General features: G+C 59.4%; 1 non-coding gene across 1 annotated transcript; it reads left to right on the forward strand.

The window, feature by feature from the left end:
• The first annotated feature begins 12,651 nt into the window (after positions 1–12,651).
• On the forward strand, positions 12,652–12,770 carry LOC131866770 (5S ribosomal RNA). The gene has a single exon (XR_009365370.1). It is a non-coding gene; the product is annotated as a 5S ribosomal RNA (ribosomal RNA).
• The last annotated feature ends 2,230 nt before the right edge of the window (positions 12,771–15,000 follow it).

The following is a 15,000-nucleotide window of genomic DNA, read 5'->3' on the forward strand; positions in this document are numbered from 1 at the left end:
TCCCACCTCGACCCCGTAAACAAGCTTTTTTGCCTCGAAGAGTTCGTCGGAGACGAAGAAGCAACCTTCAGTGCAAACGTAGCACTCTTTTGTGCAACCGCCCAAACAACGCCCCCTCTACCCTCTGTCGAAACACTCGGCATTGCTGCTCCCTAAGGTGAGCTTCTCCTCATAGGCAATTCCGCTCTTATCCGGTCACGTTTGTGTGCCCGAATTTCGCAAGGCAACCTCCATGGGACATGGAAAAGACTCGAGAAGAGAGCTCGCTCACGGGAGAGAGAAGCCAAGGAGACCACGAGAGTGCTGAGAGTGGGACAGCGCTGAATAGGCGGGAGAAGCCTGCGCGTATAAACGGAGATATATATCCAATTGCAACGAAGGAACGTGCCAAAGATCGAGAACAATGGCAGAAATGCTAGTAACGTGCACTTCGGGACCAACGCATCACCGGAAGACAACCGCCAAACATCGAAAGAGTCGCGATGCTCCGCAACCTACGTGCAAAGCGGTCGCACACCGGGTAAGGGAGTGAGAGCCCCAAACATAGCTGGGCGAGGCGCTCACTCCGCTCTTTAATATCTCGTTAATACCGCCAAGGAAATGGCACAAGCACACACACACAAGCATCCTCGGAAGAGGACAGTTCGAGTGACAGGTCAAATCCAAGAGTTCCGAAGACTACCTCCAGGAACAATCGGGAACAAGACCGATTACAAGTCGTCGAGTCTGTTACTGGGCGAACACGAGATGCGCACAGGAAATCGATCAGCCCTCACAATGGCCCAAGGCCAGAGATCGGACTGCTACGATTTACCCCAACAATCATCGTGCCACTCTTCGCAGAGAGGTGATAGACGCCAACGAGCCCGCGCATAGCAATCGAGGTGTAAAAAGGGCGTTGAAGGCAGGAAGCCTGGACGAAAGAGGCTACGAGGTCACCTCGAAGCGGTCTAAGAATCGGGCGCACTTGGGGCGACTACCAGTGCCAACCCCTTATCCCGCGGTGCGTCCGACACACAGAAATTTCCAAGGCGGCCAAGGAGCCTCCCCGCATAGCAATCGGGGTGTGAGGTTACGGATGCAGCATTGATAGCAATCGAGGTGTGAGGCGAAGGATGCAGAAGTGAGAGCCGAGGGATGTAGCAGAGATAGCAATCGGGGTGTGTGATGCAGAAGAGATAGCAATCGAGGTGTGCGGTGGGAAGGGCCCAGCAGCCAGAATGCATGAAGCGACGGATGAAGCAGTGATGACAACCGGGCTGTGAGGAGAGGAGGGATGCAGCCAAGAAAGCAATCAGGGCTCGAGGCAAGGGATGCATCAAGGATAGCAATCATGTTGTGAGGCGAGATTCCAAAGGCTAAACGTGAGAGGCTGCAGGGTCGACTCAGAGAGGTCTATGCATGTGAGAGGCTGAAAGCAAGGTCGACTCGGAGCGGTCTATGCATCGGGCGCGCTTGGGGCGACTACCAGTGCCAACCCCTTATCCCGCGACGCGTCCGACAAAGAGAACGTTCCAAGGCGGCAGAGGAGGTTACCAGCCGAAGGATGCAGTAGCAATAACAGGTATAGTTCCGCGGCGGCCGAGAAGACTCACCGCATAGGAATCGGGATGCGAGGCGACGGATGCGGCGGGAAGGCCCCGACGGCTAAACGGAAGAGGCTGCAGGGCCGCCTCGGAATGGTCCAAGCATCGGATGCGATTGGGACGACTACCAGTGCCAACCCCTTATCCCGCGATGCGTCCGATACACAGATAGTTCCAAGGCGGCCGAGGAGCCTCACCGCATATCAATCGGGGTGCGAGGCGAGGGATGGGGCGGGAAGGCCCCAACGGCTAGACGGAAGAGGCTTCAGGGCCACCTCGGAATGGTCCAAGCATCGGACGCGCTTGGGGCGACTGCCAGTGCCAACCCCTTATCCCGCGATGCGTCCGATACACAGATGGTTCCAAGGCGGCCGAGGAGCCTCACCGCATAGCAATCGGGGGTGCGAGGCGAGGGATGGGGCGGGAAGGCCCCAACGGCTAGACGGAAGAGGCTTCAGGGCCGCCTAGGAATGGTCCAAGCATCGGACACGCTTGGGGCGACTACCAGTGACAGCCCCCTATCCCGCGATGCGTCCGATACGAAGATGGTTCCAAGGCGGCCGAGGAGCCTCACCGCATAGCAATCGGGGTGCGAGGTGGGGGATGCGGCGAGATGGCCCCAACGGCTAGACGGAAGAGGCCACAGGGCCGCGTCGGAATAGTCCAAGCATCGGACGCGCTTGGGGCGACTACCAGTGACAACCCCTTATCCCGCGATGCGTCCGATACGAAGATAGTTCCAAGGCGGCCGAGGAGCCTCACCGCATAGCAATCGGGGTGCGAGGTGGGGGATGCGGCGAGATGGCCCCAACGGCTAGACGGAAGAGGCTGCAGGGCCGCCTCGGAATAGTCCAAGCATCGGACGCGCTTGGGGCCACTACCAGTGACAACCCCTTATCCCGCGATGCGTCCGATACGAAGATAGTTCCAAGGCGGCCGAAGAGCCTCACCGCATAGCAATCGGGGTGCGAGGTGGGGGATGCGGCGAGATGGCCCCAACGGCTAGACGGAAGAGGCCACAGGGCCGCCTCGGAATAGTCCAAGCATCGGACGCGCTTGGGGCGACTACCAGTGACAACCCCTTATCCCGCGATGCGTCCGATACGAAGATAGTTCCCAGGCGGCCGAGGAGCCTCACCGCATAGCAATCGGGGTGCGAGGCGAGGGATGCGGCGAGATGGCCCCAAAGGCTAGACGGAAGAGGCTGCAGGGCTGCCTCGGAATAGTCCAAGCATCGGACGCGCTTGGGGCGACTACCACTGCCAACCCCTTATCCCGCGATGCGTCCGATACACAGATAGTTCCGAGGCGGCCGAGGAGGTGGGGGATGCAGCGAGATGGCCCCAACGGCTAGACGGAAGAGGCTGCAGGGCCGCCTCGGAATAGTCCAAGCATCGGACGCGCTTGGGGCGACTACCAGTGACAACCCCTTATCCCGCGATGCGTCCGATACACAGATAGTTCCGAGGCGGCCAAGGAGCCTCACCGCATAGCAATCGTGGTGCGAGGTGGGGGATGCGGCGAGATGGCCCCAACGGCTAGACGGAAGAGGCTGCAGGGCCGCCTCGGAATGGTCCAAGCATCGGATGCGCTTGGGGCGACTACCACTGCCAACCCCTTATCCCGCGATGCGTCCGATACACAGATAGTTCCAAGGCGGCCGAGGAGCCTCACAGCATAGCAATCGGGGTGCGAGGCGAGGGATGCGGCGAGAAAGCCCCAACAGCTAGAGGGAAGAGGCTTCAGGTCCGCCTCGGAATGGTCCAAGCATCGGACGCGCTTGGGGCGACTACCAGTGACAACCCCTTATCCCGCGACGCGTCCGATACACAGATAGTTCCAAGGCGGCCGAGGAGCCTCACCGCATAGCAATCGGGGTGCGAGGCGAGGGATGCGGCGAGAAGGACCCAACGGCTACACGGAAGAGGCTTCGGGGCCGCCTCGGAATGGTCCAAGCATCGGACGCGCTTGGGGCGACTACCAGTGACAACCCCTTATCCCGCGACGCGTCCGATACACAGATAGTTCCAAGGCGGCCGAGGAGCCTCACCGCATAGCAATCGGGGTGCGAGGCGAGGGATGCGGCGAGAAGGACCCAACGGCTACACGGAAGAGGCTTCGGGGCCGCCTCGGAATGGTCCAAGCATCGGACGCGCTTGGGGCGACTACCAGTGACAACCCCTTATCCCGCGACGCGTCCGATACACAGATAGTTCCAAGGCGGCCGAGGAGCCTCACCGCATAGCAATCGGGGTGCGAGGCGAGGGATGCGGCGAGAAGGACCCAACGGCTAGACGGAAGAGGCTTCGGGTCCGCCTCGGAATGGTCCAAGCATCGGACGCGCTTGGGGCGACTACCAGTGACAACCCCTTATCCCGCGACGCGTCCGATACACAGATAGTTCCAAGGCGGCCGAGGAGCCTCACCGCATAGCAATCGGGGTGCGAGGCGAGGGATGCGGCGAGAAGGACCCAACGGCTAGACGGAAGAGGCTTCGGGTCCGCCTCGGAATGGTCCAAGCATCGGACGCGCTTGGGGCGACTACCAGTGACAACCCCTTATCCCGCGACGCGTCCGATACACAGATAGTTCCAAGGCGGCCGAGGAGCCTCACCGCATAGCAATCGGGGTGCGAGGCGAGGGATGCGGCGAGAAGGACCCAACGGCTAGACGGAAGAGGCTTCGGGTCCGCCTCGGAATGGTCCAAGCATCGGACGCGCTTGGGGCGACTACCAGTGACAACCCCTTATCCCGCGACGCGTCCGATACACAGATAGTTCCGAGGCGGCCGAGGAGCCTCACCGCATAGCAATCGGGGTGCGAGGCGAAGGATGCGGCGAGAAGGACCCAACGGCTAGACGGAAGAGGCTTCGGGTCCGCCTCGGAATGGTCCAAGCATCGGACGCGCTTGGGGCAACTACCAGTGACAACCCCTTATCCCGCGACGCGTCCGATACACAGATAGTTCCAAGGCGGCCGAGGAGCCTCACCGCATAGCAATCGGGGTGCGAGGCGAGGGATGCGGCGAGAAGGACCCAACGGCTAGACGGAAGAGGCTTCAGGGCCGCCTCGGAATGGTCCAAGCATCGAACGCGCTTGGGGCGACTACCAGTGACAACCCCTTATCCCGCGACGCGTCCGATACACAGATAGTTCCGAGGCGGCCGAGGAGCCTCACCGCATAGCAATCGGGGTGCGAGGCGAGGGATGCGGCGAGAAGGACCCAACGGCTAGACGGAAGAGGCTTCAGGGCCGCCTCGGAATGGTCCAAGCATCGGACGCGCTTGGGGCGACTACCAGTGACAACCCCTTATCCCGCGACGCGTCCGATACACAGATAGTTCCGAGGCGGCCGAGGAGCCTCACCGCATAGCAATCGGGGTGCGAGGCGAGGGATGCGGCGAGAAGGACCCAACGGCTAGACGGAAGAGGCTTCAGGGCCGCCTCGGAATGGTCCAAGCATCGGACGCGCTTGGGGCGACTACCAATGACAACCCCTTATCCCGCGACGCGTCCGATACACAGATAGTTCCGAGGCGGCCGAGGAGCCTCACCGCATAGCAATCGGGGTGCGAGGCGAGGGATGCGGCGAGAAGGACCCAACGGCTAGACGGAAGAGGCTTCAGGGCCGCCTCGGAATGGTCCAAGCATCGGACGCGCTTGGGGCGACTACCAGTGACAACCCCTTATCCCGCGACGCGTCCGATACACAGATAGTTCCGAGGCGGCCGAGGAGCCTCACCGCATAGCAATCGGGGTGCGAGGCGAGGGATGCGGCGAGAAGGACCCAACGGCTAGACGGAAGAGGCTTCAGGGCCGCCTCGGAATGGTCCAAGCATCGGACGCGCTTGGGGCGACTACCGTTGCCAACCCCTTATCCCGCGATGCGTCTGATACACAGATAGTTCCGAGGCGGCCGAGGAGCCTCACCGCATAGCAATCGGGTTGCGAGGCAGATTATTGGGAAGGGAACCCCCTGGGATGCGGCTCAAGCAGTGCCCAAAGGGACTGGAATGCGGAATCACATCGAGAGACCCAAATGCTATACGAGGGCTCAAATCGAATTATCGATTTGGCCACGACATGGACGCATCGGAACGACTACCTTTGCCGAACCACTCGCAATTGCATCCATACCGAAACCAATAGACATTTCCGTTAGAGCCCTCGCATAGCATTCGGGAATCTCGCATGCCCCTCTAAATCGACCAATGCTGGCGCTCAATGAAAATCCGAGCGCTACCACCGTTCGAGCGCCAGCATTGGTCGAGTTAGAGGGGCACGGGGGAGAATGCTCCAGTCAACACCTCCCCTATATAAGTTATTTGTCCGATTCTCGCACAACCGTAGTCTGCCTCGTCGAATCAAACAACGGTCCCAGATTCCGACTTCCGTTCCGTAGAGACCCAAAAGCTAGATGGAGGCTCGCAAGAAAGAGAGTCGGCGCATAGCAATCGGGTTTCTCGAACGTTTAGGGACCGAGCTCACTTGCGGATAGGGCAAAATCCGCCAAGCAACCCAAAAGCTAGACGGGGGCTCGAATCGAATCGCCTAGGCGGCCACAACAACGACGTGTTGGATCGACTACCAGTGCCAAACCATTCAGCAAGACTAGTCTGTGTCGAGGCCGGATAGAGATTCTCAGAGAGCGCCCGCATAGCATTTAGGAGACCTGCCGCGTCCCTCACACTCGACAAATGGTGGTGCACGTTTATAAATCCGAGCGATCCCAACCCTTTCAAGCACCAACATCGGTCGAGATAGAGGGGCACGGAGGGGGCTGCGTGAGACAACACAGTCCCCTATATAAGTTATTTGTCCGATTCTCACACATCCGAAGAATGGTCATCAAATCGGACAACAGCCCAAACTTCCGACTTCCGTCCCAGAAAGCCCAAGAGCTATCTAAAACGTTCATGGCCGGAACTCGATCGCGGCTATACCAGTCCGCCAAGCAACCCAAAAGCTAGACTGGAGCTCTAGTCGAATCACCTCTGTGGCCATTGCAAGGACGTGTTGGAGCGACTACCATTGCCGAACCATTCCGCAGGTCGAGTCCATACCAAGGCCGCATAGAGATTCACGATGAGCTCCTGCATAGCAATCAGGAGACTTGCCGTGTCCATCACAATCGATAAATCCTGGTGCAAGATTTTTGCATCCGAGCGCTCCAACCAGTCGAGCACCAGCATCAATCGACATAAACGGGCACGGGGGGAGGATGCTCGAGAACACTACCTCCCCTATATAAGTTATTTGTCCGATTCTCAAGCAGCCGAAGTCTGGTCATCGAATCAGGTCAAAGACCACAACTTCCGACTTTACCCACAATGCAAGTCATCGAATCGAACATCGGCCCCCGAGTCGGACTCCATGCGTATGTCAGGTCATCGGACCCAAATTCCGCCTTCCTGCGCATGGCGGGCCATCAATATCAACTCGGTCATCGGACCCAAACTCCGCCTTTTTGCGTATGGCACGCCTTCAAATCGGTCATCGGACCCAAATTCCGCCTTCCTGTGCATGGCGGGCCATCAACATCAACTCGGTCATCGGACCCAAATTCCGCCTTTCTGCGCATGGCACGCCATCAACTCGGTCATCGGACCCAAATTCCGCCTTCCTGCGCATGGCAGGTCATCGGACACAAATTCAGACCTCGCCAATATGCCTACGTATCGAATCGGTCATCGGACCCAACTTCCGACTTCATCCATACTGTAGGGTCTTTGAGGTTGGCGCGGTGCGCTCAACCCAGGGAGTCGACCCATCGAAGCATACACCTCCCCTATATAAGCTATTTGTCCGATTCCCACACCTGTGTAGTTTGCACCTCTGACCAGGACATCGACCCCAACTTCCGAACTCGACTGCAACGACGGCACCAGCGCCTTGGTGCGCACCTTGCGACGCACAGTCCCAACATTCGCCTTCCTGCACATGGCAGGTCATCGGACCCAAATTCCGACCTCGCGAGTATGCCTACATATCGAATCGGTCATCGGACCCAACTTCCGACTTCATCCATACCGTAGGGTCTTTGAGGTTGGCGCGGTGCGCTCAACCCGGGGAGTCGACCCAACGAAGCATACACCTCCCCTATATAAGCTATTTGTCCGATTCCCACACCTGTGTAGTTTGCACCTCCGATCAAGACATCGACCCCAACTTCCGAACTCGCCTCCAACGACCGAACCAGCGCCTTGGTGCGCACCTTGCAACGCACAGTGCCAACATTCGCCTTCCTGCACGTGGCAGGTCATCGGACCCAAATTCCGACCTCGCGAGTATGCCTACATATCGAATCGGTCATCGGACCCAACTTCCGACTTCATCCATACCGTAGGGTCTTTGAGGTTGGCGCGGTGCGCTCAACCCGGGGAGTCGACCCAACGAAGCATACACCTCCCCTATATAAGCTATTTGTCCGATTCCCACACCTGTGTAGCTTGCACCTCCGATCAGGACATCGACCCCAACTTCCGAACTCGACTAAAAAGACCGCACCAGCGCCTTGGTGTGCACCTTGCAACGCACAGTGTCAACATTCGCCTTCCTGCACATGGCAGGTCATCGGACCCAAATTCCGACCTCATGAGCATACCTACTAATCGAATCGGTCATCGGACCCAACTTCCGACTTCATCCATACCGTAGGGTCTTTGAGGTTGGCGCGGTGCGCTCAACCTGGGGAGTCGACCCATCGAAGCATACACCTCCCCTATATAAGCTATTTGTCCGATTCCGACACCTGTGTAGTTTGCACCTCCGCTCAGGACATCGACCCCAACTTCCGAACTCGCCTGCAACGACCGAACCAGCGCCTTGGTGCGCACCAAAAGTGCGCACTTTTGGAGGGCACTTTTGTGCGCTCCAAAGGTGCGCACTTTTGGAGGGCACTTTTCTGCGCTCCAAAGGTGCGCACTTTTGGAGGGCACTTTTTGGAGGGCACTTTTCTGCGCTCCAAAGGTGCGCACTTTTGGAGGGCACTTTTTGGAGGGCACTTTTCTGCGCTCCAAAGGTGCGCACTTTTGGAGGGCACTTTTTGGAGGGCACTTTTCTGCGCTCCAAAGGTGCGCACTTTTGGAGGGCACTTTTTGGAGGGCACTTTTCTGCGCTCCAAAGGTGCGCACTTTTGGAGGGCACTTTTTGGAGGGCACTTTTCTGCGCTCCAAAGGTGCGCACTTTTGGAGGGCACTTTTTGGAGGGCACTTTTCTGCGCTCCAAAGGTGCGCACTTTTGGAGGGCACTTTTTGGAGGGCACTTTTCTGCGCTCCAAAGGTGCGCACTTTTGGAGGGCACTTTTGTGCACTCCAAAGGTGCGCACTTTTGGAGGGCACTTTTCCTGTGCTCCAAAGGTGCACACCTAGGTGAGCACCTTCGACCACACCTTGTAGCACACCAAACTCTGACTTTCGACTTCATCCGCAATGCAGGGTCTTTGAGGTTGGCGCAATGCGCACAACCAGGGGAGTCGACCCATCAAACCCAACACCTCCCCTATATAAGCTATTTGTCTGATTCTCATACATGCGTAGCCTGCAGGAGCAATTAGGACATCGACCCCAACTTTCGGCTTCTAAACGAAAACAAGGTCTTTGAGGTTGGTGTAATGCGAACAACTAGGGGAGTCAACCCATCAAACCCAACACCTCCCCTATATAAGCTATTTGTCTGATTCTCATACATGTGTAGTCTACAGGAGCAATTAGGACATCGACCCCAACTTTTGACTTCTTAACGAAAACAAGGTCTTTGAGGTTGACGTAATGCGCACAACCAGGGGAGTCGACCCATCAAACCCAACACCTCCCCTATATAAGCTATTTGTCCGATTCTCATACATGTGTAGCCTGCAGGAGCCATTAGGACATTGACCCCAACTTTTGACTTCTTAACGAAAACAAGGTCTTTGAGGTTGGCGTAATGCGCACAACCAAGGGAGTTGACCCATCAAACCCAACACCTCCCCTATATAAGCTATTTGTCTGATTCTCATACATGTGTAGCCTGCAACAACGATTAGGACATCCACCCCAACTTCTGAATTCGTCTGCGTTGACCGCACCAAAGGTGCACGCCTTGGTGCTCACCAAAATCCGACTTCCGACTTCTTCTGCTATGCGGGGTCTTTGAGGTTGGCGCAGTGCGCACAACCAGGGGAGTCAACCCACCGAATGCAACACCTCCCCTATATAAGCTATTTGTCTGATTCTCATACATGCGTAGACTGCAGCAATGATTAGGACATCCACCCCAACTTTTGACTTCTTAAACAAGACAGGGTCTTTGAAGTTGGTGCAGTGCACACAACCAGGGGAGTCGACCCATCAAACGCAACACCTCCCCTATATAAAGCTATTTGTCCGATTCTCATACGTGTAGTCTGCAGCAGCGATTAGGACATCGACCCCAACTTCCGAATTCGTTTGCATTGACCGCACCAAAGGTGCACGCCTTGGTGTGCACCCTGGAGTGCACTTTGGTGCTCACCTCGGTGCACACTTTGGTGTGCACCTCGGTGTGCACCAAAGGTGCGCACCTTGGAGCGCACCAAAGGTGTACACTTTGGAGCGCACCACATAGGGTCTTTGAGAGGTTGGCGCAGTGCGCACACCAAGGTGGGTGTTGAGGTGCGTGCCGAGGTGGGTGGGTGCTAGGGTGCGCTCCATGGTGGGTGCCAGGGTGGGTGCGTGCTAGGGTGGATTCCAAAGAGGGTCATAGGGTGGGTGCCAAGGTGGGTTGGTGATATAGTGGGTTCAAAGGTGGGTACTAGGGTGGGTTCCAAGGTGGGTCACAAGTTGGGTGCCAGGATGCGTGGGTGTTAGGTTGGGTGCCAAGGTGGGCTCCTGCGTGGGTGGGTGCTAGGGTGGGTTTCAAGGTGGACGCGAGGGCGGGTGCCAAGGTGGGTAACAAGTTGGGTGTTAGGATGGGTGAGTGCTAGAGTGGGTGCCAAGGTGGGTGGGTGCTAAGGTGGATGCCAAGGTGGTTCACAGGGTGGGTGGGTTCTAGGGTGAGTTCCAAGGTGGGTCACAGGTTCAGTGCTAGGGTGGGTGTCAAGGCGGGTGTCGAGGTGCCTGGGTGCTAGGGTGTGGATGCCAATGTGGGTCATAGGGTGGGTACTAGGGTGGGCTGCAATGTGGGTGCCAAGGTGGGTAACATGCTCGGTGGGTTCTAAATTGGGTGCCAGGGTGGGTGTGCACCCACCTTGCCCGAGGTGGGTGCCAAGGTGCCAGTGTGGGTGGGTGCTAAGGTGGATGCCAAGGTGGGTGAGAAGGTGGGTGATAGGTTGAGTGGTAGGATGGGTGGGTGCCAAGATGGGTCACAGGGTGGGTGCAAGGGTGGGTAGGTGCTAGGGTTGGTGTCAGGGTGGGTGGGTGCTAGGTTGGGTTCCAAGGTGGGTGCGAGGGTGAGTGTCAAGGTGGGTCACAGGTTAGGTGCTAGGATGGGTGAGTGCTAGGGTGCAAAGGTGCCAGGGTGGGTGCTAGGATGGGTCGATGCTAGGGTGAGTGGCAAGGTGGGTCCACAAGTGTCAAGGTGGGTGCCGAGGTGGGTGCCAAGTCGGCGACTGCTATGGTGGATGCCAAGGTGGGTCACGGGGTGGGTGCCAAGTTGCTAGGTTGGGTTCCAAGGTGGGTGCCAACGTGGGTGCTAGGGTGCGTGGGTTAAAGGGTGTGTCACAACGTGGGTGCCAGGATGGGTGCGCACCCACACTGGCCAAGACGGGTGCGGGTGCAAGGTTGGGTTCCAAGCCCGGTCACAGGCTGGGTGCTAGGATGGGTGGGTGCCAAGGTGGGCACCAGGGTGGGTGCACCCACCCTGGCCAAGGTGGGTCACGGGGTGGGTCCTAGGGTGGGTAACGGGGTGGGTACTAAGGTGCGTGCCAAGGTGGGTCATAGGGTGGGTGCCAAGGTGGGCACCAGGGTGGGTGTGCACCAACCCTAGCCAGGGTAGGTCACGGGGTGGTTGTCGGGGTGGGCGTCAAGGAGCCAAGGTGGGTGGCAAGTAGCCAAGTTGCGTGCCAAGGTGGGTGTCGGGGTGGGTGCCAAGGATCCAAGGTGGGTGCCAAGGAACCAAGGTGGGTGTCTGGGTGGGTGCCGAGGTGGGAGCCAGGGTGGGTCCCAAGGTGAGTGCAAAGGTGGGTGCCAGGGTCAAGGTGAGTGCCAATGTGGGTTCCAAGGTGCCAGGGTCAGGGTGAGTGCCAATGTGGGTTCAAAGGTGCTAAGTTGGGTGCGAGGTTGGGTGCGAGGGTGGGTGGGTGCCAAGGTGTGCTAGGTGGAAGCCCGGGTGGGTCGGCATCCCATGGGTGTCGAGTTGGGTGCCTGATGGGTGCTTCTTGTCAAGTTTTAGTCGTCGGGACTCATTTCGAGCCTTAGAGGTCGTTTCTTGTCCGGTTGCCCTGTCTTCGACCTGGGAACCCAATTTTGGTCCTCGGGTCCCATTTTTTTTTGTCTCGCATCCCACTTTTGGCCTGTGGCCTTTTCGGGGTCGATTCTCGTTTTGGGCATCAGAGCATGTTTCTTCTCCTAAAACCCAATATTTGTTTATTAAGTCTCGGAACACATTTTTGTTCTCGTGGACCCATCATGGGTCTTGGAACGCATTTGTGGTCCTTGGGTCCCATTTTGCATCCCGAAACTTGTGTTTTGGTGCTTGATCCCTATTTTGGGTGCCCACCTTGCACCAAGTGCGCACCCGGGGCAAACCGAGCGCCTTGGTGCACCGGGGCAAGATCGAGCGTGCACCCGAGGCGCCCCGAACATGCACCAAGGTGCACTCGGCCCACATGTGAGCGCAGGTCGTTGCGCCCGAGGTGGTGTGTGGGCACCGCGTTGCAGACGGGACACTGCACGCACACGACGCCCCCTCCAGGTGCACGCACGTAGGCCGGGCCGGGTGCACACCCGACGCCCTAGCAAGGTGCGCGCACCCGGGCAGGGCTCACACTTGGCGAACGGGGCGCACTTCGCGAGGGAGGGTGTGCACCTCGACGGGGGTGGGTGGCCGGGGTGGATTCGCACGTGGGTCGCGGTTTGCTAAGTACACACTGCGACAAGCTCATAACGGGTGCGATCATACCAGCGTTAGTGCACCGGATCCCATCAGAACTCCGCAGTTAAGCGCGCTTGGGCCGGAGTAGTACTGGGATGGGTGACCTCCCGGGAAGTCCCGGTGTTGCACCCTTTTTTAGTTTTTCGCCGGGCGTCGCAATGCTATTTGAATAAACCTTTTGCCCGTTTGCGTTCTCGTCGGGGCCGGGCCGGGCCGGGGTGCGCTGCCCGCACTACCGCGCGCGCGGGGGCGACACCGAGCGCGCACCCGAGGCGCCCCGAGCACACAGGCCACGGTGCAACCCGGGCGTTGTGCGCGCACCCCGGTGCGCCCGAGGTGCTGCGCGCGCACCCAGGTGAAATCGGTGTGCACCTCGGCCAGTGCGCGCTCGGTCGAGTCGCGCACGTTGGCCAAGGTGCACGGTGATGTTTCTTACTCTAAGGTTCCGCACCAGACGCCCGGGACAGGTGAGCGAAGCTGGGCGGGGCCGGGTGCGCGGCCGGGGCAGGTGCACGCAGCTGGAGAGAGCTTTGGAGCACACTTCGGAGCGCACCAATGATGCGCTCCATTCAAAAGTTTCCTGAAAAGGCAAAAAAAGTTGAGATTATAGAATTTCCCACTTGAGAGATTGTAAAAAAAAAAAATTTAAAATGAAGGAAACGCGGGTGCCAAGGTGTGCGCAGCCCAGCCAAGGTGTGCGCACCAAGGCGCCCACCCTGGCGAAGGTGCACGCAAGGTGCGCACCCGAGGCAAACCGGACAATTAACCCAACTTTCGACTTCGCGCGCACCTTGGAGCGCACTTCGGAGCGCTCCTTGGTGCGCACCAATCTTGGGCACCTCGGAGTGCACCATGGCGCCCACCAAGGTGCGCACCCGGGGCAAACCGAGCTCCGACTTCGTGCGCACCTTGGAGCGCACGAAAGGTGCGCACCATGGCGCCCACCAAGGTGCGCAGCCCAGCCAAGGCGTGCGCATCAAGGTGCGCACCCTGGCGAAGGTGCGCACCCGGGGCAAACCGAGCTCCGACTTCGTGCGCACCTTGGAGCGCACAAAAGGTGCGCAACCCAGCCAAGGTGTGCGCACCCCGGTCAAACCGAGCTCCGAATCGTGCGCACCAGAGGTGCACGCCATCGTGCGCACCTTGGAGCACACTTCGGAGCCCTCCTTGGTGCGCGCCGATGTTGCGCACCTCGGAGCGCACCCGGGGAAAACAATGCAATTAACCCGACTTTCGACTTCGTGGGCACCTCGGAGCGCTCTCGGGTTCGCACCTCGGAGCACACCGAGGTGCGCACCTTTGATGCGCTGCCTTCACCAATTTCCAGAAAAGGCAAGAAAACATTGAGAAGGTGTGCGCACCGAGGTGCCCACCCTGGCGAAGGTGCACGCGAGGTGCGCACCCGGGGCAAACCGGGCTCCGACTTCGTGCACGCCGCACCTTGGAGCACACTTCGGAGCGCTCCTTGGTGCGCACCAGGGCGCGCAACCCAGCCGAGGTGCCCACCCCGGCGAAGGTGCACGCGAGGTGCGCACCCGGGGCAAACCGGGCTCCGACTTCGTGCACGCCATGGTGCCCACCGCGGCGAAGGTGCACGCGAGGTGCGCACCCGGGGCAAACCGGGCTCCGACTTCGTGCACGCCGCACCTTGGAGCACACTTCGGAGCGCTCCTTGGTGCGCACCATGGTGCCCACCAGGGCGCGCAACCCCGCCGAAGGTGCACGCGAGGTGCGCACCCGGGGCAAACCGGGCTCCGACTTCGTGCACGCCGCACCTTGGAGCACACTTCGGAGCGCTCCTTGGTGCGCACCATGGTGCCCACCAGGGCGCGCAACCCCGCCGAAGGTGCACGCGAGGTGCGCACCCGGGGCAAACCGGGCTCCGACTTCGTGCACGCCATGGTGCGCACCGCGGCGAAGGTGCGCACCCGGGGCAAACCGGGCTCCGACTTCGTGCACGCCGCACCTTGGAGCACACTTCGGAGCGCTCCTTGGTGCGCACCAGGGCGCGCAACCCAGCCGAGGTGCCCACCCCGGCGAAGGTGCACGCGAGGTGCGTACCCGGGGCAAACCGGGCTCCGACTTCGTGCACGCCGCACCTTGGAGCACACTTCGGAGCGCTCCTTGGTGCGCACCATGGTGCCCACCAGGCCGCGCAACCCAGCCAAGGTGTGCGCACCAAGGTGCACGCGAGGTGCGCACCCGGGGCAAACCGGGGTCCGACTTCGTGCACGCCGCACCTTGGAGCACACATCGGGGCGCTCCCGGGTTCGCACCGGCGTTGCGCACCGTGGTGGGCACCTCGGAGCACACCAAGGTGGGCAGCGAGGTGCGCACCTTTGATGCGATGCCTTCACTAATT

The sequence above is a fragment of the Cryptomeria japonica genome, unplaced genomic scaffold (assembly GCF_030272615.1).
Source record: "Cryptomeria japonica unplaced genomic scaffold, Sugi_1.0 HiC_scaffold_154, whole genome shotgun sequence".
NCBI classification, from domain to species: Eukaryota; Viridiplantae; Streptophyta; class Pinopsida; order Cupressales; family Cupressaceae; genus Cryptomeria; species Cryptomeria japonica.